This window comes from Dromiciops gliroides, chromosome 4 (assembly GCF_019393635.1).
Source record: "Dromiciops gliroides isolate mDroGli1 chromosome 4, mDroGli1.pri, whole genome shotgun sequence".
Taxonomy (NCBI): domain Eukaryota; kingdom Metazoa; phylum Chordata; class Mammalia; order Microbiotheria; family Microbiotheriidae; genus Dromiciops; species Dromiciops gliroides.
In genome coordinates, this window is record NC_057864.1 from 245,505,982 (window position 1) to 245,533,401 (window position 27,420).

The 27,420-nt window shown below is 40.7% G+C and overlaps 1 protein-coding gene across 12 annotated transcripts in view; it reads left to right on the forward strand.

Moving 5' to 3' along the window:
- Nucleotides 1–27,420, forward strand: part of PPARD (peroxisome proliferator activated receptor delta) — an 81,147-nt gene that overhangs the window by 2,033 nt on the left and 51,694 nt on the right. For 3 of the 12 annotated variants that reach the window (XM_044003896.1, XM_044003910.1, XM_044003897.1), the window contains exons 2-4: nucleotides 11,471–11,593; nucleotides 16,583–16,623; nucleotides 18,376–18,464. The exons of 2 other annotated variants lie outside the window; for them this stretch is intronic. The gene's annotated coding sequence lies outside the window, so the exon portion shown is untranslated. Of the gene's footprint in view, nucleotides 1–11,470; nucleotides 11,594–16,582; nucleotides 16,624–18,375; nucleotides 18,465–23,654; nucleotides 23,711–27,420 lie in introns of those variants that run through there. 7 more of the 12 variants (XM_044003898.1, XM_044003901.1, XM_044003899.1 and 4 more) reach the window with 5 other exon arrangements.

The following is a 27,420-nucleotide window of genomic DNA, read 5'->3' on the forward strand; positions in this document are numbered from 1 at the left end:
TAAGCTCATTCCCTCCACCCCTGTCCATCTTCTAATCCTTTTCCCTCTTCCCCCAATTTTACCCTCCTGTCACCCTGCCCCATGGCTATCCTTGTCTGATCTCGATCATCTTTTCTTTCAGTTTCCCTATGTTGTCTTCTGTCTTCTTTAATGTCTTTTCCAAACTTTCCATGTTCCATTCTCCATCCTTGTGTTCCCTTTGTTTTTGTACCCTGTTAATCTTTTTCAATGCAGGCTCCCACCTCTGGTGTTTGTTCCTTTCTGTCAACCTACTTTCCTGGCTTAAATCACCCATTCCCCAGCGATTCTCTCTAACCTGTCAACTTCTTTTCACACCCTGCTTACCTAACATACTTCCTACTTGTCTTCCCCAGCCCTTGTCTCTACTTACTCTCCTAGGTCCTTGTTGCTTCACCTCAATTTTTATGGTCCTGTCTACTTATCTCTTCTTCCCTACCCCAATTTTTTATTCAATACAAGTCCCAGTCATCCTTTGTGCATCCTTGTCCCCTTGACCTGGTGAAGGAACATTAGCTCTGTACATTGTTTTCCCTTTTCCCTTAGGAGTTTTAAGGTCCTAGCTTCAGTGCCTGCAGAGCCAAACATGAGGAAGATAGGGCAGGAATAGGAATATGGAGAGTGGGGGGTGGGGGAAGGGGAACAGAGGCAGTGAGTTTGGTATTCCAATTAGTGGGAAGTTTTTTGTAATCTCTATTCTAAAATTTCCCTCTTTATGGCCGATGACTTCCAGGAACCTTCAGGGAATGAAGAGCAGCTGAACTGGGTGTGTGCCAAGGGTTGCTAGAGGCCTCCTCCAACTTTTTCCCTTCCAGGAAGAGAGAGGGAGAGGGGGAGAGGGGGAGGGAGAGAGAGAGAGAGAGAGAGAGAGAGAGAGAGAGAGAGAGAGAGAGAGAGAGAGAGAGAGAGAATGAGAGAGAATGAGAGAGAATGAGAGAATGAATGAGAATATAGGGATACCAAGACCTTAAGGATGATTCCCTAGCTCTGCTTAATGTTTCCTTTCCCTTTATATTGTTCCTTCTCAGAAGACAAGGATTTTTCCATAATAAATCAGTTGGCCTCAGGCTTGTCCTTGCTATCTCTTAGCCTAAGAATATTATCCTCCAATTCTGGTTTTAGGACCAGATTTCTGTTCTAATGAGCCCTTGGAATTTGCAGATATCCATCCCTTTTAGATGAAAGATAGTGGAGTAAAGTCCATAGTAGACTGGTTTTGGAGTCTGGAAGACCTGGATTCAAGTCCAGCCTCTGACACATATTAGTACTGTGACCCTGGGCAAGTCATTTAACCTCTTATTGACCAGGAACAATATAACCCCAGAGATAGAGTTTCTCTCTCCCCCCTGCCCTTTTCCCTGTAACCTTCTTCTGGACTGCATGGAGGGAGTTTCCACCCCTGAAATTCCCTGGAATATTGAAGCCACAATAGTCTGGGTTAAAAAAAAAAAAACCGAGGGGCAGCTAGGTGGCACAGTGGATGGAGCACCGGCCCTGGACTCAGGAGTACCTGGGTTCAAATCCGGCCTCAGACACTTAACACTTACTAGCTGTGTGACCCTGGGCAAGTCACTTAACCCCAATTGCCTCACTAAAAAACAAACAAACAAAAAACCCTCCCTCATATTTTGTATTTCAGCACCATTATCCTTTTCCTATAGTTCTGACCCCATCCATTTGCAAGATGAGTCCTGTTTCCCCACTTTCCGAGATCTAGGCAAAAAGCAGGGAGCCTAGAATTCTAGCAACTTCCCTCATGCCAAAGGGAGGCCCTCAGGCACAGTTGTATAACTGATGGTGGACACTGGTCTGCTGCCTCATGAGATAGGCAGCAGCAGACCAAAAGCTTAAAGAAAACCAGAGGTCATCTCCTTTTGCACAGCACTATATCTAAACTATACAAGAAGAATGGCTCCATTTTTAAAAGATCCCTCGGAGGGGAAAGCCTACCATTTTGGTAGCTTGTCATTTAATTTCTCTGAAGGCAATTTGTTGTTATTCTGGTCTTGTCTTCCAGAAAAACCTTGATTTAGAAAATATAAAACACCTTTTATTTAGGTCACGTATTTCTTGACTTATTTTGGAGGATCCTGAAAGTTTAACTAGCTTTCTTTAATTTCAGGACAAAACTACTATTCTATCAGGTTCCAGGTTTTAGAACTTTTGTTTTATAGAATTGTTTGGCTTTCATTTTAGAGGCTGATTAAGGGAAACAAAGTTCTCAAAGATTTGCAATCAATTTCTGAGGTTCCACTTCAGGATCCTCACAAAGGGGAGGTAACTTTCAGGTGGATATAAGGAAAAACTTTAAGTAGCATGGTTCATAAGGGAACTTTATGTCAAGCGATCACTGAAGCTCTGCTGGCCGAGATTGGTTGGCTACTTGTCTTTGCTTTTGTCTGAGGGCCCTTCCTACTTTACTTTGTGAACTTGTGGAAGTTGGAGATTGATGATCCCTCTTTTCTCTGAGGACCTCTTAGCATATAAACCATGAAAGATGGAATGGCCCTTTTGTTTTTCTTTTAAAATATTTTGATACATTTTTTTCACATCACTTGTCATTTCCCAATGATCTCTGCCCACCTCTCCAAGAACACTTCCTTGTAATAAAGTCCAATCAAGCAAATCAGATCTACATACTGGCTATGACTGAAATGTATATTAGGCTATTTTTTGTTGATAAGCCATCACCTTTATGCCAAGAGGCAGGAGGTGTGCTTCACCATCAGTCCTCTGAAGTCAAGTTGGCCCCTTTGTCTTTGTGACAATATCCCGCATTGAATATCCCTGCATGCTTCTGTTGGGTTATTTTAATGAGGTTGTAGAAGGGCCTTCAGTGGTCATCTCCAGCCCCTAACCTTGAAACAATACTTGATCTATACAATCCAAGAGAGTTAAGATCTACCTTATGCTGACATTGTTCACTAATCTGTTTGCCGATTCTTTCATCGAAACTGGTAGAGAGATGTTATTTCAGAAGACTTAAAGTTGCCTGATAATAACTCCAGTTGGGCACTGACGGATGATTGGCTGTACTGAGCCTAGCTCAGGTTCTAGCACCTACAGCCAGGTGAATTTCTTATGCCTAGCTCACTCCTGTTTCTTCTGAGCCGGAGTAGTGATATATTATAATTCCAACTAGTAACAACTAGTTTCTATTTGATAGTCCATTTCCAGGCTTTGTTTCTCTTTGTGCCTTTTAAAAGGCACAGGATTGACTGGTACCTCACACTCTCCTAGATTAGGTCTAGTAACTGATTTGCTCATATTGATATCTTATGTCTAGTTACATGAACTTGACCTGGTTTATTCAGCTGATTGCCTTCCTAGCCCCATCATTTTGGAAGATGGGGCATCTCCCTTTCCTGGATCCACTCTTGGAGACCTGCTCTTATTAAGGCTTCCTGTTCAATATTCTAGGCACTCAGGGCTCTTTCCCAAGGGCATCTGAATAGGCCCAAGCAGCAGCAGTATCAGTTATGTCCAGGGGACATGTCAAGTGCTCTCATTTGGCATGATTTAGGCATGAATGCAGCTGTCCTTTTCTTTACGCAAGAAGTCCTTAGGGCCTACAGATCCCAGCATGTTTTCAAGTGCTGCAGGCTCCTGGGCCCCTTCCCCTTCCCTCTCCCTACTCTCCAAGCTAGGAGAAGTTGGGACCTGTCCCTTTCCCAGATTCCACATACTTGCGGAGGAGGAAGAAGACTGTCTTGCTTACTCTCTATTGACTGGTGAGCTATTTTGTTGTGCCATCTGCTGTCCAGGGACTCCTGCCAGGTCATAGCAACCTGCTCCTCTGCCTAGAGTGTGGAGGCTCCTTATCACCAACCTCGACATCTTCCAGAGTCTTGTCTGTTCCTTACTTGTCACACAGAAATACTGTGGGTGATTGATGATTTCTATTCTATGTCATGTAATGCCATTTAATCCGTCAACAATCATTTATTAAGTGCCTACAGTGTGCTAGAAACTGGGGCTACAGAGACAAAAACTGAACCCAAGGCTTGCCGCTGGAGGATTTCTAGGAGCTTGACCCAGGCTGGGTCACAGTTTGTCAGAGCCTATGATGAACATCTAGCCTGAGAATAAACATGAAGTGAAATACTCCTCTCATCAAGTTTCAGACATGTGAATCTTGCTTCATTGGCAGATGGCTCCTGGCTTTCAAAATGACAGGGACCATACTTAGGATTTGTCTCCAAGCAGCTTTGGGGTTATGGAATCAGATCGGACTCTGGGCGTTAGCATTTTGTAGGATTGCTCTGTGTGTGTTGGATGTCTAGTATTTTTTTTCTTTTTAGTGAGACAATTAGGGGGTTAAGTGACTTGCCCAGGGTCACACAGCTAGTAAGTGTTAAGTGTCTGAGGCCGGATTTGAACTCAGGTACTCCTGACTCCAGGGCTGGTGCTCTATCCACTGCGCCACCTAGGGGCAGTCCTGTCTAGTATTTTAAAAAATTTAATATTCTGTTTTTTCCTCAATTACATGTAAAAACAATTTCAACATTCTTCATTCAAATTTTGAGTTCCAAATTCTCTCTTCCCGCATTGAGAAGGCAAGCTTGACATAGGTTATACATATGTAGTCATATAAAGTACTTTTCCGTGTAAGTAATGCTATGAAAGAAAACACCCAAAAAACCCTCCACGAAAAATAAAGAAAAAGTATTTTGATCTGCATTCAGACTCTACCAGCTCTTTCTCTAGATTTGGACAGCGCCTTTCATTGTAAGTCCTTCAGAATTGTCTTGGATCATTGTATTGCTGAGAATAGCTAAGGTATTCACAGTAGATCATACAATATTACTGTTACTGTATACTGAGTTCTCCTGGTTCTGCTCATTTCACTCTGCATCAGCTTGTGTAAGTCTTTCCAGGTTTTTCTGATAGCATCCTGCTCATCATTTCTTATAGCACAATAGTATTCCATCACAATCATAGACAACAAATTGTTCAGCCGATTCCCCAAATCAATGGACATCCCCTCAATTTCCAATTCTTTGCCACCACTAAAAGAGCTGTTATAGGGCTGCTAGGTGGCACAGTGGATAAAGCACCTGGATTCAGGAAGACCTGAGTTCAAATCCAGCCTCAGACACTTGACACTAGCTATGTGACCCTGGGCAAGTCATTTAACTCTCATTGCCCCACCCCCCCAAAAAAAGAATTGCTATAAATATTTTTGTACATATAGGTCCGTTTCCCTTTTCTCTGATCTTTTTGGACCTAGTAATAGTATCGGTTGGTCAAGAGGTATGCACAATTTTATAGCCCTTTGAGCATAGTTCCAAATTGCTCTCCAGAATGGTTGAATCACTGTACAATTTCACCAACAGTACATTATTGTTTTAATTTTCCCACATCTCCAAAATTTGTTATTTTCTTTTTCTGTCATAGTAGTCAATCTCTTAGGTATATGGTGGTACTTAAGAGTTGTTTCAATTTGCATTTCCCTAATCAATAGTTATTTAGAGCATTTTCCCAATCCTTCCTACCTTCTATCAGCCCAGCCCCCACCCCCCTTTCCCACCTTCTGTTCCTATTTTCCTGTATGGTAAGATAGATGTCTACACCCAACTGAGTGTATATGTTATTCCCTCTTTGAATCAGTTCTGATGAAAGTAAGGTTCACATGCTCTCTTCCCCACTTCCCCCATCTTCCCCTCCACTGTCAAATCTCTTTCAGGCCTCTTTTGTGCCAAATAAGTTACTCCATTCTAACTCTCCTTTTCCCCTTCTCCCCATGCATTCTTCTTTTTCATCCCTTAATTTTACTTTTTTAGACAATGGATGCCTAGTCTTGATTCTTTACCTTGTTGGTCTTCCTTACTCCCTGACCCTCTCCTGTCCCCCCTCCTCAGCCCAGGCACACTCTTGAGAAGGACGTAGCTGCTTACTTGGAAGTAAGCAGGTTGCTTTTAAGAATGAGACATTTGCTGACTCAGCAAGAGAGTGATGACATTTCAGGTCAGAGAAAGGGGGACCTAGGAGGAGCTAGCCTTTGTTGCTATACCCTGTATGATTTGCTTTTAGGTTGAAACCCTTTTGAAAGTTACTTGCCTGACTTCAGCTCCTTTTAGCTGAAGGTTTGGGGGTTTTTCTTCCTCCAGTTTTCTGTGGTGTGTTTGGCATGCATGTGGCATTTCCAAGACTGTTGCAGCTCACTGACACATGAGGATGTATTCTCCAAAGAGGTAACCTGATTTTCCTCATTACTTCAGATATAGAACTATGGCCCTGAAAGGGAAATCAGGTGATATTCATGCTGGGCCAGAGCCCCAAATGACCAAGCTCCTGGCTTGCTACTGTCTGTCATTGTTTCTGCATAATTCCTTACACAGAATAGATGCTTGCTAAATATTTGTTGGCTAAATAAATGAATGTCAATGTCATTGTTTTTTTTTGTTGGGAGAACCAAGGCTTCTATGCTTTCTTCTTTCAATATTCCTGCTGCCATGAAGATGTAAATGACAAGTTATAGGATAAGGGGCTGCTGAGATGTCACCACAACTTCCAACCTGTGGTCTGCAAAATTGTTTCCTCCATCTGTTTTGGGCCACCTCATTGTAAAGCAAACAGTCCTTTCAGCTTACAGTTTTTGTTCTCAGAATACCTGATGTTTTATGGCATCCTAGCAAATGAGCTTTGGATAGGTAATATCCATTGTCCTGCTCTCTATCTGCACAAATGAGGGAGAACATCTGCAGAAGATCTGGTTGCAGTGATTGGTGCTAGCTGGGGGCAGAGGGAAACACCGGGCTTCTGTTTATGGGATTTCACTGTCAGAAATTCATGAGTAGCTTTCTTGAAACGCTTTCTATCTTCATAGGCTTCTCTTTCCCTTCTCTGTCTTTCAAGTTATTTGGATTTTCCTGTTGCCAAATAGCCTACTATGTATGCTGGTCAGCACTGGGGCGGGTGGGGGCGGGGGTTACAGAACTTGCAGAAAGACCATAGCCAGGGGGTACATCTTATTCTCATACCCAAACTAAGTCTTCAGGAAAGGAAATCTGGAGTTGTTGGGCCAGGGTGTTATGGTGAAGAAGGGAAGGAATCTTTGGGTGACTGAGATTCAATGAGAAGGATTGAGATAGAATATATGTGTGTGTGTATAAATATATATATAATGCACATATGTGTGTATTATACATATATGTATGTATACATATATATGGAGAGAGAGAGAGAGTAAAGCTTCTCAAGATTTTGATATTTCCCATGAGGCTGCGCAATTGTTATTGCTGTCTAACATTTTTTTTAATTAGAATTATCATCAGCTGGACAGTTGAAGTAATTTTTTTTCATACTCTAAGAATAGTCCACCAACCTCATCCTTCTGCTTTGTGTCCTTAATTCTGCCTGGATAGATGAAAGTCTCTAATCCTAGATTTTTCTGAAAACGGAAGTAGTAGTCTGCAACATCTCTTAATCAGCCTTTCCAGTTTGTCTCAGTTAGGGAAGTGATCATTTTCTTCCTCCCTGTCATCAAAATAACAAATAACCATTAAGCCTGACACTAGGTTTGTAAAAAATAAGACTTTGGCAGCCTTGCCCTGAGAGTTGTGCAATGTAGCTGGGAGATAGGACGTGCAAGTTAAAAGATAAAATACCAGTAGTGGCAGCCAGCATAGTAGAATCCTGGATTTAGTCATAAGGTCTGTGATTGAATAATAGCTTGTGACTTATTGCCTGCATGACCTTAGACAAGTCACTTTCCCTCCACATTTCTCATGTGTAGACTGAGAAAATTGGACTGTTTTATCTCCAACGTCCTTTTTTCGCTCTGACTCCACTGAACGTAATAACATATGCTAAGTGTGATGTAAGCAGTAGAGACAAAAATTGTCGGTACTCAAAGGAAAAAGCGATCACAGAGAATCAAGTGATTATGGGTGTGGCGATACTTGAATAGGACTTTGAAGGAAGGGTCCAACTTAGAAATGAAGAGGAAGCTGTTAGGGAGAAGGTGAGAGACAATGTACATAGTGTATATACAGCAGAGTGACTTCAAATTAAAATTCCAAGTTTGTTTTAAGTTTATATTACTCATCTATTCACACTACTGCTGCTGTCTATCTAAACTGCTTCTCTTTTGGAAAACTGTGGTCAAATGACTACGATATGACCACAAGGGTTTTGTAAGCAGCGGAAATAGGTATCTCTGACATAGAGCTATGAGTAAGATTGGTTTGTCTTCATTAGTTGGCGAGATGAAGTTAGAGAAATAGAAGAGTAGAATTTTAGACATAGGAGGGGCCTCATATCTAGAGCAACTTCTTCCTTCTTGGATACATTGGATAGACAGTCATTTATTCTCTGAATACTTTCAATGACAAGGTGCTCACTATCTCATGAGCTAGCCTTTTTTGTTGTTGAAACATTCTTAAGATCCTAGAAAGTTTAGTAGAGTGTAGTGGAATGATCATTAGACCAAGTGTCAAAAAGCCTGAATTCCAATCCCATTTTTGCCATTGATTATCACTGGGGTATTGATGTGGGATGGAATTTAGATCAAATTGATTGTGAGTCATCCCAGAAGAATTACAAGACTCAGTGACTCAGTTTACCAAGTTTTATTGCAATACTGTGGGTGACCACAGGGAGAGAACCAGAATAGTGGAAAGGTGTCTCTCAGATAGTGAAAGAAAAGACAGTTATAGTATAGATAAATTGATTCATCAGTCTCATTATAATAATCTCCACTTTAGGGAGGTACAAGGGAGGGCTTATCCTAATATAGAATTCCTGAGGTCCTAAGCCAACCCCCGAGGCTGGTACCCTTTTCAGTGGAGGTGTGTTTTGGGGGTTTACATGTCATAAGGTGAATTTGGGGACAAATTTGGCCTCTTCTGCACGTCTCTTTCTGATTCCCATGACTAGTTTCAAAACATCTTCATTTTTCATTTATTCCTAGTTTGAGTTTCTATAGGCTATCATTTTATTTAAGGTCTTCACAGCCTAGCTCCCTCTGTTCCCCTTATGGGTACTGATTTCTGTGGGTAAGAGAACTTAGCATCCTGACTTGTAAGTTATCTATTAACTGAGGTTTGAATCCCTCTTAGAGCTCATATCTGAATTAGAGCTTGGGTCTTAGGTTTTCCTATTAACCCTTTTTTCACCTCCTACATCATGATGACACTTCACCCCTGTTTTCTCATCTGTGAAATGGCGATAATTCTTGCACTACCTGTTTCACAGTATTGTTATGAGAATAAAAAAACTTTATAAACTCTAAAACCCTGCAGCAATGTGAACTCCTTTGGTTATTCATGGTGGTGGTGGTGGACAGATTGGGATTGTGGAAGGCTGAAGAGTGTATTGGGCATCCAGTGGGGAGCCATGGAAGGTGGGGACTTTTCTTAAAATATGTGGGAGGCCATGACCTGATGAAAGTTGAGTCATAAAGATTACATTGGTATATGCAAAATAGATTGTAGGTAGAGACAATTTTGAGGCAAGGAGATTAGCATTTTAGTTAACCAGGTATGAGTAAGTTCTTCCAGTTAAACAGCCTAAATGAATGAATGAAAAAAGCTTTGCTGAGAACCAGCAAATCAAAATGCAAAGACATTTGCTGCCCTCTAGGAACTTCTGTTCTTAGGAGCGACACACCATTCACAGGTGGCCAGGAAAGGCCACCCTTCTACCATTATTTAAGCTTGCTTCGTGGAATCAGCTGGGCAGAAGACTTCAGATTTGATCCAATACAACTAATATTTTAGCTCGAGTCATCTAAGAACTCCTAGTGAGTGCTCATCCAGCAGCTGCTGGATGACTTTGTCAAGAACTCTGATGAGTTCAGTGGCCAGATGTGGCTTTAGGATTGGAGGGCAAAGTGATCCCTTACCTCATTCCATACCTCTCTGCCTCTCTGCATCAGATGGGGTGGAATGAGAGATACATTTGCATAGATAGCCACTGTGTTGATTTGTTTTGCTTGACAATATATTTGTTACTAGGGAAGGTTCTGTCTTTGGGAAGTCACAGTGATGTTTAAAAAGAGAGCATCAATAAAACATTTGAAAAGAAAAGACCCAGGTAAAAGGAGCTCAGGACCTCTCTTTTCTGCCCCTTTTATTTTTCAACATTTTCCAGAATGTTTTCTGTATATCAAGCCCTCTGTAACTTCTCTAATTCTTCCCTCTAGGGTCAAAGCTGAACTAATCTTATCTTTCATGTTCTTCAGATCCTTGAGAACCACTATCTCGTCCCATTCCCCCACCAGCTGCTTTTTTTCTAGGCTAAACATCCCCAAGTGGAATAGAGTCAAGTAAATTAGAACACTGGGAAGTTAGGGTGTTGGAAGGAGCATCAGTATGTATGTTCAGGTTCTCTAGTGTGAGAATAAGACTTGGCATAGAAAGACTGTCAGCCAGGCACTGAACTCATTGAGAAATGAAGGAGAGTGTCCTCAGGGTTGCTATATAATAGCTAACAGAATTGATTGGGTCATAAGTTCAGACTGAATGAACCTCAAAGGAGGAGAGAGATCATTTACTGATTGGTGGTGGTAAAAGGAGAGCCTGAACATAGCAGTGAGGAGCAAGGAGTATTCCAACCTCTCCCCCTGTGATTACTGAGGGGGTGGGAGGTGGGGTGGGGTGAGTGGATACTATGAGTGAAAGTGCAACCAGTGCCCAAAAGGGTGACCACTGTGAGTATTAGAAGGTGGAAGGACAGAAAAGACAAGGTTTAAGATGAAAGTAAGTTTAGTAATAAAGTGGGGCAGGGAAATCTGGAGTGGGCCATTGAAGAAATAGAATGGAAGGGGATAGGAGAAAGGGATGGGGTAGTGGAAATGAGGAACAGATTTGTACAGTGATAGGGTGGGGTTCAGAATCACTGGGCTGGGCACTGGATAACAGGGTGGCATTATGCTAACCATTGGAGATGAGTTCAGGCAGATTATCACTGACTGGAGATAAGTTATCATTGAGGGAGGCTGGTAATTAGACTGCTCTGGATCCTCCCTCAAAACCTAACCTGGTAGGTGATAATGTTGAGTCCTGTGAGGCCCAACTCCCAGTACATAGGAGGAGGTGAAAGCTCACCCTAGGAGACTCAGTTCGGAGACTGAAGCTGGCATTTCTAGGCATGTCTTATCCCAGAAACACCTTGCAAACAATTAGCCTTTTCCCTTCTTTTCCTTTCCCATTAACCAGGCCCAAGGGGACAGCTAGTTGGTACAGTGGATAGAGCACTGGCCTTGGAGTCAGGACCACCTGAATTCAAATCTGGCCTCAGACATTTGACACTTACTAGCTGTGTGACCCTGGGCAAGTCACCTAACTTCCAATTGCCTCAAAAACATCTCCAGTGATCCTGATGTATATCTTGCCACTGGACCCAGATTGGCTCTGGAGGAGAGAGTAAGGCTGGTGATTTTGCACAACCCTTTCTCACTTAAATCCAATTCATCACAAATCATGTCATCTTTCGTGGTCCTCTTCAGGAATGAAGGACAAACAACAATGATCAGGCCCAGCTCTAACCTCATCCAGAAGACTGGTCTCCTTCTGGGGCTTCTGAGATAGCAACTCCTGAAAGTAAAGGAAATTAGGAACGAGACAAAAAGGTAAGAAGAGAAATTGGAGGAGAGTGAGCATGAGCCTTGGGTAGAGTGAGTGATGAAAGAAACTGAGACCAATGCTTAGCTAGGTTTTCTTATCCTACTGTTTGTTTTCTTGGGCCCTGAGCTCCTAGGGTTTTTATTCTTTGATTTTTGAAATTTAAATTAACTGAATAACTTCTGTTCTTTTCTTTTTCTTTTTTCTTTTTTCTTTTTCTTTTTTTTTTTTTTTTTTTTTGCGGGGCATTGAGGATTAAGTGACTTGCCCAGGATTACACAGCTAGTAAGTGTCAAGTGTCTGAGGCCGGATTTGAACGAAGATCCTCCTGAATCCAGGGCCAGAGCTTTATCCACTACACCACCTAGCTGCCCCCAATAACTACTGTTCTTAGCTGTTCAGTTGTCTTTGTTCTTAAATTTTTAGTAGTTCTTTTCTATAGGGGGCAGCTTCCCTTAAAAGAATAAATTATTCTCTGAGATAGTTGGGGATATCTTGGAATCATACATCTAATATACATCTAATACTGACAGGGACCTTAGAGGCCATTTAGTTCAACCTTTATACAGATGAAAAAACCAAGACCTAGGGAGGGTATGTGACTTAAGTCACTGCTTCATGGCACAGGCAGTGTCAGGTGGGATTTCAACCCAGGTTATCTCACTCTGGAATAGTTGGCCAATCATCAAATAGTTTGGGATTCATGATCTTGTGTCGACATAGCCTTATTCGTTAGGTTTTTTTTTTTAATTTTGGTCTGTTTTGTAGCACAATTTCACCTGGTTTCTTTTGAATTATCTGTAATTACACAGGCCAGGAAACAATATAAAGGTACAGTACAAGTTAGAGTGTTCTCATTATTGTTGTTCAGTTGTTTTTCAGTTCTGTCTGACTCTTTGTGACCCCATTTGGGGTTTTCTTGGCAAAGATACTGGAGTGGTTTGCCATTTCCTTCTCCCAACTCATTTTATAAATGAGAAAACTGAGACAAATAGAGTTAAGTTTTATAGCTAGTGAGCGTCTGAGGCCAGATTTGAACTCGGAAAATCTTCCTGACTGGCCTAGAACACTATCCACTTTGCCATCTAACTGCCCTATTAGAGTGTTCTACCCACTTGTATCATTTATTTGTGTGTTTTTTTAATTGGATTTGCATTGCTACCTCACATTGTTTTGGTTCACTATGATCCTTTGAGTCTTCTCTTATTACATCAGACAGCCATTGTCATTCTGATATTTGTAGAGTTTACTTTTCTTACTCTATTGCATTCTACCCAATGCCTATTAAATTCTAATTTGTTCAGACCCCTTTTCTAATTTGAGGTTTTGTGGAATTTAGCAGGAAATTCTTAGGACTTGACTTATTAGCTTTCAAAGAAATATTTTTACAGTCTTTCATTAACTGCTCTACTTTGCAAAGTACCTGTTTGACTGGACAGACTAGTATTTCCTTCAAAGAAAGCTGTGTGAGCTATCAGGGCCTCTTTGCTTCTCCCTGTATAGAAGCAAAGGGTTGGGTGGGCCTAGAAGATTCTTCTTTCCTCAAGAGATTTAATTCCACATAAAAGGAGGAAGAAGCTGTAGTCATAATAAGCAGCAAAGAGTATTGAAAAGAACACCAGCATTAGAGCCGGGATACCTGGACTTAAATGCGACTAGAGGCAAATCATTTAAATTTATTGTCTGTTTCTTCTTTTGAAATACATTTAATGCTTGTACTACTTATCTCACAGAAGTACAAAAAGACCACTTTATCAGTTAATGAGCAGGCATTTATTAAGTGTTTACTCTGCCGGGGATACATAGAAAAAGCAAAAACAATACTTTTCAGTGGCCTTACATTCTAATGGGAGAGACAATATGTAGACATAGGTGTAGGTGTAGGTGTAGGTATAGGTATAGGCATATACAAGACATACAAAATAGATACGAGGTAACCTTAGAAGGAATGCATCCTGCTGAAGGGAGCTCCCAAGCTGAGTCTTGGAAAGAAAGAAACCAGGGATTCTGCTAGGTGGAGGGGAGGAAGGACAACTTTCTAGATATGGAGGACAGCAAAGCATAGTGATGAATGCATGAGGAAAACAAGCGGGCTAGTAGTGTATCTGCATCATAGAGTAGATAGAGAAGTAAATGTGTAAGAAGATAGGAATGGCTTGTGAGGAGCTTTACATACCATATGGGGAAGTTTCTATTTTATCCTAGAGGCACTAGGGAGCTACTAGAGGGAATTGAGGAGGGGGATAGCATGGCTAAACCTACAATTTAGAAAAATCACTTTGGAAGCTGAATGGAAAATGGATTGGAGTGGGGAGAGACTTGAGGCAAGGACACCAAAAAGACTATTGCTCTAGTCTAGGTAAAAAAGTGATGATTTCCTCCACTTGGATGGTTGCCAGAGAAAGAAGTGGACCTATGCTTCATAAACTTTTTTGTGTGTTTTGTTTTTATTTTTTTCTTTTTGTGAGGCAATTGGGGTTAAGTGACTTGCCCAGGGTCACACAGCTAGTGTTAAGTGTCTGAGGCCAAATTTGAACTCAGGTCCTCCTGACTCCAGGGCCAGTGCTCTATCCACTACACCACCTAGCTGCCCCAGCTTCATAAACTTTTTTTTTTTTTTTAGTGAGGCAGTTGGGGTCAAGTGACTTGCCTAAGGTCACACAGCTAGTAAGTGTTAAGTGTCTGAGGCCGGATTTGAACTCAGGTACTCCTGACTCCAGGGCCAGTGCTCTATCCACTACGCCACCTAGCTGCCCCAGCTTCATAAACTTTTTTTTTTTTTAGTGAGGCAGTTGGGGTCAAGTGACTTGCCTAAGGTCACACAGCTAGTAAGTGTTAAGTGTCTGAGGCCGGATTTGAACTCAGGTACTCCTGACTCCAGGGCCGGTGCTCTATCCACTGCGCCACCTAGCTGCCCACATAAACTTTTAAAGTGCTATGTAACTGAACTTATTATAAATAGATTAACTATAAGTATTATTTTAATGTTATTAATTGTTATTAATCATGAATAATAATCAGTAATAATATTATTCTGTCTCTTGATAGAGAACAGCTACTTGAAACGGGCAACAGTTAACCAATAGCTATTTATTTTACATCTACTATAATACTATGTAGAGAGGAGGGAGACATAGTGCACAGATCTTGAAGATACTCATCTTGGAGTCAGGGAGATCTTGATTCAAATCCCATTTCTGGCACGTACTGACTCTGCCCCTGATCAGGTCACTTAATGCGTCAGCACCCTTGGTAACTCTGAATTGCAGTGCAGAGGTTAGTTACTAGTCTTCATTGGTAGAGAAAGTTCTTATACCAATGAAATCACAGGTATAGACCAAAAAATGTAGTTAAAAGGGATAAGATGTGTACATACATACACAAACATGAAAAATTAAACAATAATTACTAAAACATTCTATTGTTTTGTTAGTGTGGATATTCCCAGAATGCAGATGGCAGTCCCTTAATGTCTTTATATCACCATTCTTCTTTAGTTGTTATGGCCAAAAAACTTATTACCCTTCAGCCCACCTGGTATCAGACTAGGGCTCTGCCAACCTACATATAGTCTATCTTACTTGAAACTTTCTCATATTGAATATAGGAATGAGTTTGGTCTTCACTATCATATCACTCTCATAAGAGCTCAGGGTCACTTAAAAGTTATACAGTAAAAGACTACCTTCAAAGTGTTTTGATATCAGCATTTTTATATATTACCCACAGAGTTCAGCAGGAAGCGATAGAAAGAGAAATTCCATTTAAAATAACTGTAGACATTAATAAAATACCTGGGAGTCTTACCTGCCCAGACAAACCAGGAACAATATGAACACAATTACAAAACACTCCACACAAATAAAGTCAGATCTAAACATTTGAAGGAATTTTAATTGCTCCTATGTAGGCTGAGCCAGTATAATGAAAATGACAATTCTACCTAAATTAATTTACATATTCAGTACTATTTGTTGTTGTTCGGTCACTTTTTAAAATTGTGTCCTACTCTTTGTGACCCCATTTGAAGTTTTTGTGTCAAAGATACTAGAGTTGTGGGGCAGCTAGGTGGTGCAGTGGATAAAGCACTGGCCTTGGATTCAGGAAGACCTGAGTTCAAATCCGGCCTCAGACACTTGACACTTACTAGCTATGTGACCCTGGGCAAGTCACTTAACCCTCATTGCCCCGCAAAAAAACAAACAAACAAAAAAGATACTAGAGTTGTTTGCTATTTTCTTCTCCAGCTCATTTTATAGATGAGGAAACCAAGGCAAACAGGGGTTAAGAAATTTGCCCAGGGTTGTCCTTGTTGTTTGTCCTTCGTTCTTGAAGAGCACCTTGACATCGGGGCGATGTTATGACTTGCACCGAATTGGATTTTTAAATAAGGGAAGGCTGTGCAAGGTCACCAAGTGTCTGAGGCCAGATTTGAACTCTGGAACATGTTCTCCTGACTCCAGACCTAGCACTCTATATAGTATTCCACCTAGCTGCCATTCAGTGCTATATCAATCATATTACTAAAAAATTATTTTACAGAACTAGGAAAAATAATAACAGAAATTATCTGGAAGAACAAAAGGTCAAGAATATCAAGGGAATACATTTTTTTAATGTGAAGAAAGGTAGCCTTAAAGTACCAGATGTCAAGCTATATTACAAATTTGTAGTCATCAAAATAATCTGGCATTGGGGCAGCTAGGTGGTGCAGTGGATAAAGCACTGGCTCTGGATTCAGGAGTACCTGAGTTCAAATCCGGCCTCAGACACTTGACACTAGCTGTGTGACCCTGGGCAAGTCACTTAACCCCAATTGCCTCACTAAACAATTAAAAAGAAATAATCTGGCACTGGCTAAGAAATAGAGTGGTAAATCAATGGAATAGATTAGGTACACAGTAGACAGTAGTAAATAACTATAGTAATCTAATGTTTGACAAACCCCAAAATCCAAACTTTTGGGACAAGAACTCTTTTTTTTTTTTTTTTTGCAGGGCAATGGGGGTTAAGTGACTTGCCCGGGGTCACACAGCTGGTAAGTGTCAAGTGTCTGAGGCCGGATTTGAACTCATGTACTCCTGAATCCAGGGCCGGTGCTTTATCCACTGCGCCACCTAGCCGCCCCAAGAACTCATTTTTAACAAAAATTACTGGTAAAACTGGAAAGCAGCTTGGCAGAAACTAGGCATTGTATGCCAAGATAAGGTCAAAATAGATACATGATTTAGATATAAAAGATGATATCATAAGCAAGTTAGAAGAGCATAGAAAATCTTACCTGTCAGATCTATGGATAAGGGAGGAATTTATAACAAGAGGTAGAGAGCATTCCGGCATACAAATTGGATAATTTTGATTACATTAAATTAAAAGGCTTCTGCACAAACAAAACCAATGCAGCCAGGATTAGAAGGAAAGCAGGAAACTGAGGGAAAATATTACAGGAAGTTTCTATGATAAAGACCTCATTTCTCAACTATATAAAGAACCAAGTCAAATTTATAAGAATACAAGTCATTCCCTAATTGGTCAAACGATAAGAACAGGCAGTTTTCAGAAGAAAAAAAATCAAAGCTATCTATAGTCATATGAAAAAAATGTACTGAATTGATTAGAAAAATGGAAATTAAAACAGCTCTTGAGATATTACCTCATACCTATCAAATTGGCTAATATGATAGAAAAGGAATATGATATGTTGGAGGGGATGTGGAAACTAGGGACACTAATGCACTCTTGGTGGCATTGTGAACTGATCCAGTCATTCTGGATAGCAATTTGGAACTATGCCTAAAGGGCTATAAAACTGCATACTTTTTGATCCAATAATACCACTGCTAGGTCTGTATCCTAAAGAAATCAAAGGAAAAGGACTTATGTACAAAAATATTTATAGCAAAAATACTTATATTCTTTTTGTGGTGGCAAAGAATTGGAAATTAAGGGGCTGTCCATCAGTTGAGAAATGGCTGAACAAGTTGTGATATGCGATTGTGATGGAATACTGTTGTGCTATAAGAAATGATGAGCAAGATGCTTGAGCAGAACCAGGAAGACATGAATATCTATTCTAAATAACAGCTATTCTCAGCAATACAATGATCCAAGACAATTCTGAAGGACTTATGATAAAAATACTATCCATCTCCAGTGAAAGAACTGATGGAATCTTTATGCAGATTAAAGCATACTTTTAAAACTTTCTTTTTCTGGGGTTTGGGGTTTTTTTGTTGTTTTTTTTTTTGGTCTGCATTTTCTTTTGCAGCATGGCTAATATGGAAAAGTTTTGCATGACTGCACATGTATAATCTATATGAAATTGCTTGCCTTCTTAAGAAGGCACGTGGAAAGGAAGGGAGAGAATTTGGAACTCAAATTTGAAAAAATATAAATGTTAAAATTTTTTTACTTGTAATTGAGAAAAAATAAAAATGTTTTGAAAACAGATTTCTATATGCAAGCAGCTGTCTTTTGCTTTTTAATCTGGGCTAGGGGCTGGTAAAGTAGGGGGTGTCTGTCCTGTTGATTTTTGTCAATATAGTAGTCCTTTCAGTGGTAAGCAGCAACTGAAAAAAGATTAGGACTCTTAGGTTCTAATGCCGTGTGACATTGAACTGGCATCTGGAACAACACTGGCACTATATTTACTCTAAGCTGTGCTATTAGTATTATCTGTTCTCTCTGATCAAACCCACAATTCTGTTATATTTTCTTTCTTTCTTTGAACCTTGCAATCTCTGGTTTATTTTTAGTGTGTTTTCTATTTCTGTTTCCATTTCCTGACTAGGGTGCTGCTTGGATGGTACAAGAAAGTAAAAAAGGAGCCAGTGTGTGATAACTCATGGGAGCTTCATCTGGGGACATACATTCCTTTTGGTAAGAACCAAGGCAGCCTACTATTTGTCCTCACCCACTAGTTCTTCCTCAAGCTAACTTCAAGGGCATCAGAGTTTCTAAATCCAGGAACATAGCTTTGAAGAGAAGTCTATGCTTATATTTTCTAGAATGAAATGAGCTTTCCTTAACAGTTAAAAGGAAAGTTATTAGTAATCCTACTGTACCTCCCCTACACACACACATTGGTTTATTATTTACATTTTGCCTAATGTCAACTCTTGTATGAGTTGAATCTGAGACCAAGATTTTTTGCTGGATCCCAAGGAGTTGCTTCTAGACTTGTACTATGTACTTTGACTGAAATGCTTACAAAATGGTCTGAGGGGCAGTGACAGATGCCAGCTTCAATTCTCTTCGGTACCTCATCCTCTCAGCTCCTTTTTGTAGATCTGAGAATATCTCCAAGGAGGTTTCTTGTGTTCTATGTGCCATCTCTGAAAGGAACAAGGAGAAACACCAGTACAAATACTGCCTAGGCAGCCCAAGTAAGGCAAGGCAAGGGCTCTGTGAAAGCAGAGAACTTCTTTCAGCAAGTCATCTCTTTACTTTGCAGTTAGCAAAAGAAAGGTAAACATTGCTCCCAAATTTTTTGCTTAGAATTTACACTGACAAGGTTCATGAAACCAGAACAAGGGAACCCATCTCTTCTGAGATATAAAATTGGCAGCCAGGAGTATGTTCACTCCTGATAGTAGGATGATCCTGTGTGTCATCTTTGACACAGGAGGAAGGTCCTTTGCCATATCAGTTTCCTGTGTTCCTCATTTTCCCTTTTAGACCTGAGGTATTATCTAGCATGGTATAGTAGAAAGAGGAAAGAGTAGTGGCTCTAGAGTCTGAGGATCTGAGTTCAAATCTCACCTTTGACATTTATTACTTGTGTAACTTTGTGCAAGTTATTTAACCTTCCAGGCCTTAGTTTCCTCATCTATAAAATAAGAGGGTTGGACTAGATGACTGCTGAGGTCCCTTTTAGCTCTAGACCCACAATCTTATGGGTATTGATTTGGTTTCTTCCACCTGGCAGTACCCAATTTTGGTTCCTTGTGTTAAGTAGAACCAAGGGGCTGAGTTGTTTGACAACACATTGTAATTCTACAGTGTTCTAGATTCATGGCTTAGGAGCAAGCCCTTTAAGAGGCTGGGGAAAGGGGGCAGCTAGGTGGCGCAGTGGATAGAGCACTGGCCCTGGAGTCAGGAGTACCTGAGTTCAAATCCGGCTTCAGACACTTAACACTTACTAGCTGTGTGACCCTGGGCAAGTCACTTAACCCCAATTGCCTCACTTAAAAAAAAAAAGAGGCTGGGGAAGTAGGAATGGGAGAGGGTGAAAGGAAGGTGCTCAGCCTATAGGGATGAGTTGACAAGATGCAGGACTTTCTCTGCTTGGGTGTATCTTACAGGAGATCTAATTTGGTATCTCATCTCAGGAATGCCTGAAAGACTTGGCTTTCAGTTAGTGAGGAGAGTATGACTATGAAGCATGCTATTTGGTTGTTGTTAGTTTTGTTTTTTTTTTTCAAGGTAGTGGCTCACCTTCCCTCTTAGAATAAAATGAGCTCTGGAGGTGAATGAGAAATTTACCTCTGTTCTAGGCTGATGTTTTCCTCTGAACTTTATGGTGGAAAGTTTAATTCCTTTGAGGTGTGGTATTGTGTCATCTTCACCAGGTTTGCCTACCCAAACATTTTTTAAAAATTGTTATTGGTATCTTTATTTCATTTCCCAATATATGTGGTACTTCCCCTACTTGGAGAGCTACCCTTAATAAGATAGAATAAAAAAAGAAAAAAAAGGCAGTTCAACAAATCTAACTGTAATTGTAAGGTATTGACACTTTCAGATGTGAGCAGTTTGCTGTTGAAAGGGACAGAAAGTTGCATTATTGAGTAAAGAAAAAGACTAGGAGATTTGGTACCTCTGAGCCATGTGCTTTATGCCAAATCTCCCCATGAGAAGTCCAAGGATTTCTTTAATGGTTTCCCTCCCCAACCCTTCCCTTCCCTTGCTCCTAAATAAACCATCACCTTATTCTAACTACAAAAAAAAAAAGAAGAAAAAGACTAAAAGCAACTTTAATTTGGTGGCCTACAGGGACAGAAAAAGTACTTTTGTCATGAAAAACTTAAAATCCATATGTGGGGGCAGCTAGGTGGTGCAGTGGATAAAGCATCGGCCTTGGATTCAGGAGTACCTGAGTTCAAATCCAGCCTCAGACACTTGACACTTACTAGCTGTGTGAACCTGGGCAAGTCACTTAACCCCCATTGCCCCTCAAAAAAAAAATCCTTATGTGAAAAAATAGTTTTTCTATTAAAATTTGAGGACAGATACAAGAAGACTGAATAGAAAACTTTGAGGAACTTTGGGGGCAGAAGAATGACAGAAGCATTGTGGCGATCTGAGTGAACACTGTGATCCCTCAACTCATTTTGCATGTTGTGACTGTTTTTAGAGCTTGAGAGGTTAAAACTCCTAAGACATCAAATAATTGTTTCCAGACTATGGGAAGATTAAAAAAGGACTGTTGGTTTCATGAGTGACTAAAAGTTGGTTATTGTGAGTTTTACCTCAGAAGGAAAAGATGGGTCACTGACCACTAGGAAGTTCTTATTTTAGCCATTGGGAGCAGTGAAGAACCTAGTGACAAAATGCTAGAAGGAGCAGTCAGATGACAGTAAGACTTCAACTGCTAGACATAGGAAACTCAGTGATTGAAAAAGAAGCATCACTTTGTGGACTGGACTGGCAGAAAAAAGGTTGGGAGCTTTTTTTTTTTTTTTTTTTAGTGAGGCAATTGGGGTTAAGTGACTTGCCCAGGGTCACATAGCTAGTAAGTGTGTGTTAAGTGTCTGAGGCCAGATTTGAACTCAGGTACTCCTGACTCCAGGGCCAGTGCTCTATCCACTGCGCCACCTAGCTGCCCTGAGAGCTTTCTGATTGGACAAAAATGAAACTCTGATATGGTTTCAGCTATTTCCCTTCAATGCTCTCTATTTTTTGAGAGAGGTACCGCCTCTTAGAAACTGTTCCTGGTTGTTCTCTCCCTACCACTTCCTGTCCCCACTCTATTTAGAGGAAAAAGCAGAGGAGGAAAAGACAGCCCTTGCAAGTTGCTTTGCTATAAGTATAGGCCAAAAACTGATTGATCTGATGCAGAATCCTGTTGTGTGAAGAATTGACTGGGCTTCTCTGCCTTTCACAGAGAGCCAACCTGAGGAGCTTTGCAGATCTCTGTCTTATGTAAATGTTGCTTGTACTGGAATAGTACTAACATTTTTCTCCGCACCCTTTTAGGGTAATTGTGAGTTAAAAGAGTTTATCACTATTTCATCAGTTTGAAAGTAAAAGAAGAGCAGATTTACCTAGCAGTTAGTACCAGAAGGGAAACAACTAGTAGAGAATCTGTTTGTGTGTGAATTAAATTGTCATGAAGGGAGCAAATACATAAAAGACCTGCACTCCCCTGTTGTGAGTTGCCCCAGGCAATTGAAATTTCCTGACTCTTGCGTCCCTCCCTACTATGTTTTTATAAGTGTGTGTCTACTCTTCCCCAAGGACATGGTCAATGTATTTGTGGAAGTCTGTAACCTAGATAGCTATGATATTTTGATTATTGCTGCATTTGCTTTATCCTTAGTAAGTAATGTTTAACTATGGTTAATTTTATCTTATTGTTAAGTCGATATTTTATGTTAGAGTTAATGGTGTCATCGTGGTAATTGAGTTTGTACAAAGGAAGAGCACATTGTTGGAGACTTATAAGCTACAGTGGTGAGAAGTAAGAGTGTATTTCTCCTATAACAGAGTTACTCTGAGAGAATCCTGAGAGAGTTGGAGTTGTAGCTTTTTGGTAGTGGTCTATCTTTGAGAAATCCAGACCTGCTGGAGTGAAGGCAGGTTGGGTAAGTGAGCCAAACCAGAGAAAGAAAAGGAGGCTACTTGTCCCACACCAGTGATTCTGTGTAGGGGAAGCCATGTTTGGATGCTGACCCTCATCCATGCTACATCACCAGCACATCAACCAAATTTGATACTTCTGCAAAGAAGAAAGGAAGGTCTATTCCTATAAATCTTCTTCTAGGCCAAGCTTATTCACCCAGTTTTCAGTTTTGATTTTTTAAATTGTTCCTTCCATTTACATTGCTGTATTCTTGTCTGTCTTTTTTTCCTGGTTCTGCTTACTTTTCTTTGCAATAGCTAATATAAGTCTCCTAATTTTTATCTGTATTCTTCATATTTATTGTTCCTGATTGTACACTGATATTGTTATACCTATTTCATGTTTCAAAATTTGTTTAACCATTTGCCATCTGATGGGCCTTTATTTCCATTTCTTTGCTAGTACAAAAAGTACTGCTGTTATTGAGTATTTTCCTTCCTACCCATACTTTAAAGCCCAACTCAGATTCGGTTCCTCCATGAAGCCTTCCTGGATGTCTTTGTCAGTAACGTCCTTTCTCCTCTGACCTCACCAGATGCTCTTATCATATATTAAAGTCACCTTTGTTGTATTCTCCTATAAGCTCTAAACTCTGTGATGGGTGGGAAGCATGTCGCATCTAAATTTCATATCTCCTCCAGTGGGTGTTGAATAAATTTTCTGATTTGAATGTGTTTAGAACTTTGATTTTTTACCTTCTTTCTAGGTTTACATGACCCCGTGATACAGAGCTTTGCATCTGTAACACCAGCGGAGTCCATCCTGATACATTGTATTTGTGTAATTTGTAGAACTGACAAGTTTTGTTTATAATTCATAGTTTGGCAAGTGGAAGGAATAGGATTATGAAGTACATTGCCACTTGATTTCCTATGGATCTAGTTTATAGAGCAGTACTAAATAAGTTGCCTTTTGAGTACAGAAGCATCAGTAAGCTCACTCTTTCCACGTCCCAAGTTTGAATCAAACTTCTGGCCCAAGTTGGTGCTGTGAAGCAGGACAGCCTGCTGCTTTCTTTCCCTGTTCTGTTCTCTTATGGCACTCCCAAGCTATAATTAAGTTCCTCTATGAAACTCTATCCCTCAGCTGGCACATACTGTAACTACGATCCCTAGAATTACATTTGAGATGATTTCTAAGTGGCCTCCACCTGATCTCCTGGGAATATAAAATAGGGGCTAGAACAAGGCAGGAAATGGCTCCAGGAACTCTGTCTTAAAGGTGGAGGCCCAGACCCTTACAACAAGCTGGTCAGAGCATGAAATGCTACTGGAACATGAAGGTGACTTGATTTCACTTCTGGTACTTTACTCATGGTCTTTATACCTCCTGAGCTGCCATTGGCTCCTCCCTGTCAGAGAGAGGATTGATCATGTCTGTCCTTTATTGTAAAGACAAGACCACTGCTGCCATTGAGCCCTTGGTCAATAGGGGAGAGGGAGGATAACGGAGACCCAGAAGACATTTTGAGCTTGTTGGAGAAAAGCGTGTGGTCTTCTAAATGCAAAGCACAGTGCTTATTTTGGGGGGTTGGTCTCTCAGAGCCACTTCATTTTATTGGAGGTGTTTAGATTTAAGTAGGAAGCAGCCTCAGAGAGCCATTTTAACTCCCTTTGTGAATGACTTTTGCTGTGACAATAAGTAGCAGCAGTCTGAGCAAATTTATGAGCAAGTTCATAATTTTATTTTGAATCTTCTTCACAAAGTTGTGGCTCCTTTTAGGGATCCTGGGTCCAAGTTAAAATTTGAGATGATGCTCAAGGTCACTCCTGTCTACTTCGATCTTATCTTTTCTGAAATTTTTCCCATAGCTTCTCCCAAAGATGAAGTAATATTTAAGGCATCTTCTCATGTTACTTTCTCAAGATGTCAGTATCTGACTGGTCAAGATCCTGGGGGATATTGCTAAATGGTTTTGTTCTAGCTGGCCTCCCTCACTGTTAGTTCCCACTATTATAAGTCTACATGGAGGTCCCATCTCAATCAGTCCTTCGTGTGTGGTTTCAGGTAGATTCCAGGAAGCATCTGACACAGGTCTCTAATACTCATGAGCTGTATGATTATGATAAGTCATTTAATCTCTCTGAAATGCAGTTCATTCATATGTAAATCAGGGCTAACAAAATTGCATAAACTCTACAGTGTTGTTGTAAGGAAAGCACTTAGTAAAAAACTCTAACATACTCTAGAAATGGGATCTGTTAAGCTTTTATTGTTGTATTGCTTGGCTTTGATGGTAAATCGATTTTTCTATAAATGTAATTTGTAGAGTGGGTGAAGGCTCTTTCACCATTTTCTAGAAATTCTTCTTTAGAAGTTCTTGATTTTCCTTTTCAGAGTCAATCTTAAGTCCCTTGTGTCTTTTACAGACTCTGATGTTTGACATAAAATCCCAGAGGTTTTCTAAGTAGCCAGATCAGTTGTGCTTTCTCAGTTTCATGCCTCTGTTGAATTTGTGGTGCTCTTAAGGAGGTGGATTCGAAAACTTTGGATAACTTGGTTGCCTTAAAAGACCTCCCATTATCCTTTGGTGTTTACTCTTTTCTGAGGTGGTTGTCTCTGTCTGGCACTGCTGACCCACACATTGTTTTTAGGCCTTCTTTCTTGCTGGGTAACCCAAGTCAAAGTGAGCCAGTATACCTGGGAGCCCTGACCCATGGCCCGACTCCTGTGCCGTGGACAAACTCATTAAGTTTCCTTTGCTTCTGTTGTCGGCTTACTTCTGTGGGGGGGGGGAGGGGAGAGGGAATCGGGTTTAAGATAGTTCACTCTGGTAAAATATTATGAAGATAATGGTTTCCTTCTCAAAATGGAACTCCTTTTCATTCTCTTATGATTCTTTTTTTATTTTATTTTATTTACTTATTCAGAAGGTTTTTCATTTTTCAAAATTAGAAATACAGAATTGCTTACTTCACTTTTTCCTTTCCAGCTCTAAAAGTCTGAGTCTGAATTGCTGATCTATTTTTTTAAACCCCTCTATGGAGGAACTCATGGTACCTTCACTATGACTGCTTTTCAAATCTTCCCATCCGGGCAGAGGTGCCACAAGCCCATAGAAAAGAACTGCTGCCCAGTAAAAAAGCCAAAGACCTGGAGTGAACTCTTGCCCTAGGACGGGGAACATGGGTCTCTCCAGGGCAGGGACGCTCAATCTTTTTGGGAGTTGTGACACCTGCTGTTGGATTTCACAATGCAGCTCCCCCTCCTTTCAAAGGGGGTTGTATGGTACTTATTTTTTAAACTAATTGTCTGGGTACTCACTGAGATTTGAATGATCTGGAGAAACTTTTCATTTTTCTTTTTAGCTTAGATGACCTTATATTTAGGGTTAGATTTTGTGTGTGTGTGTGTGTGTGTGTATACACACACCCTTTTACCTCCATTTCCTGTTTCTATTTCTGCCTTAGGATTTCTATCTCCTTAACTAAATGGACACATGTGGGAAAGTCTTTTTGGTTCAGTGTGTCTTACACTTTAGGTAGAGCCCCCTAAATGGGCCTTGCGGCCAAGTACACCGCAGGTTTTTAAGAATTGCCATTACCTCATCTTAGGCCCCTCTCACACCATAGCAGTATCATTAAAGCAGAGGTTTAACGTGCTACCTCGTGGTTTATTTCGTCTTGTCACTATGACAGGTTCCTTACGAATGTCACTATGATTAGGCTGGGTGTGTAGGAATTTTTTTTTCTCTTTGAGAAAGAAAAGTTATGTAAGTCCATGAATAATGTTAATTCTCCAAGCACCTTCTTCTTCGTAAGGACTCAGAGGCTTTAGTGAGCATAGATCTTTCACCTCAAGGGAGCATTTGGCTAGGGAATTAGAACTCTCTTGGATAGTACTGGGTGGGTGAGTCTTCATGGGTTGGGCGGCAACTTGGTATTGTAGAAAAAGTATTGGAAAGAAACAGGATGATGTGGTGGACAGGATTCCAACATTCAAGAGCATCTGAGTTCTTATCCTGGCCCTGCATCCTGCCTCTGTGACCCTCAGAAAGTCTCAGAGCCTCTCAGTGTCAGAGAAAGGGGAATCCCCTTCCCCCCTGCCCCCCCACCATTGCCTCCACCAAGAATGCCAGAAGCCTGTAGGAACCCAACATCCCAAATGAGTCCTAGAAGAGTTGCCACATTTCAGTGGCTTCTGGCCTCAAGAATCACGTGCCCCTTACTTTACATTCAGAAATCTGGCTTTCCTTAGTGTCAGAAAGCCTAGCACAAGCTGATTTTTGCTTCCAGTAGGCAAACAGAAGCCTTTAATTTTAGAATAAGGCCAGGTTTTTCTGAAAGGCAAAAGTACTTTGGTAATTGACAATATCAACTGGTTGCATGGGAGCCTTAGCCAAGAAAAGGTCTACCTTTAAAGGAACTATGCCCAGAACGATGGGTTTCAACGATTTCCTTCTGGATATTGTGTATTGGTGCCCAACGCTTCCAACTGGGTGAAGGGTAGGAGTAAACAGTACTCAACCTACTGAGATTTCATTAGCTAAAAACAGAGGAGTGGACAGCCCTTACTTAGATCAAGAGCAAATGGGGCTAGGTCATTTCTCAGTCCCTTTTCTCCTGAACTTCATGGGTTATGTAGTGGTTTTCAGTTTGAGATTCTCTTAAAAGAAGACTATTTGGTTTTTGCAAGAAAAACAAAATGACTATGTGTACCTCCTTTGTGGGAAACCAGAAAGGATTAGGTACCATCAAACTGTCCCTTGTAATTTATTGAGCATTTATCATGTGTGATCAGCCCTATACTACATGTTGTAGGTGGTTTATTATTGTTTTGTTTTGTTGGGCGGGGCAATGGGGGTTAAGTGACTTGCCCAGGGTCACACAGCTAGTAAGTGTGACGTGTCTGAGGCCGGATTTGAACTCAGGTCCTCCTGAATCCAGGGTCAGTGCTCTATCCACTGCACCACCTAGCTGGCCCATAGGTGGTTTATTATTGTAGGTGGTAGGTTCTTATAACCTAGTTGAGGAAAATAGCCATATAGCCTGG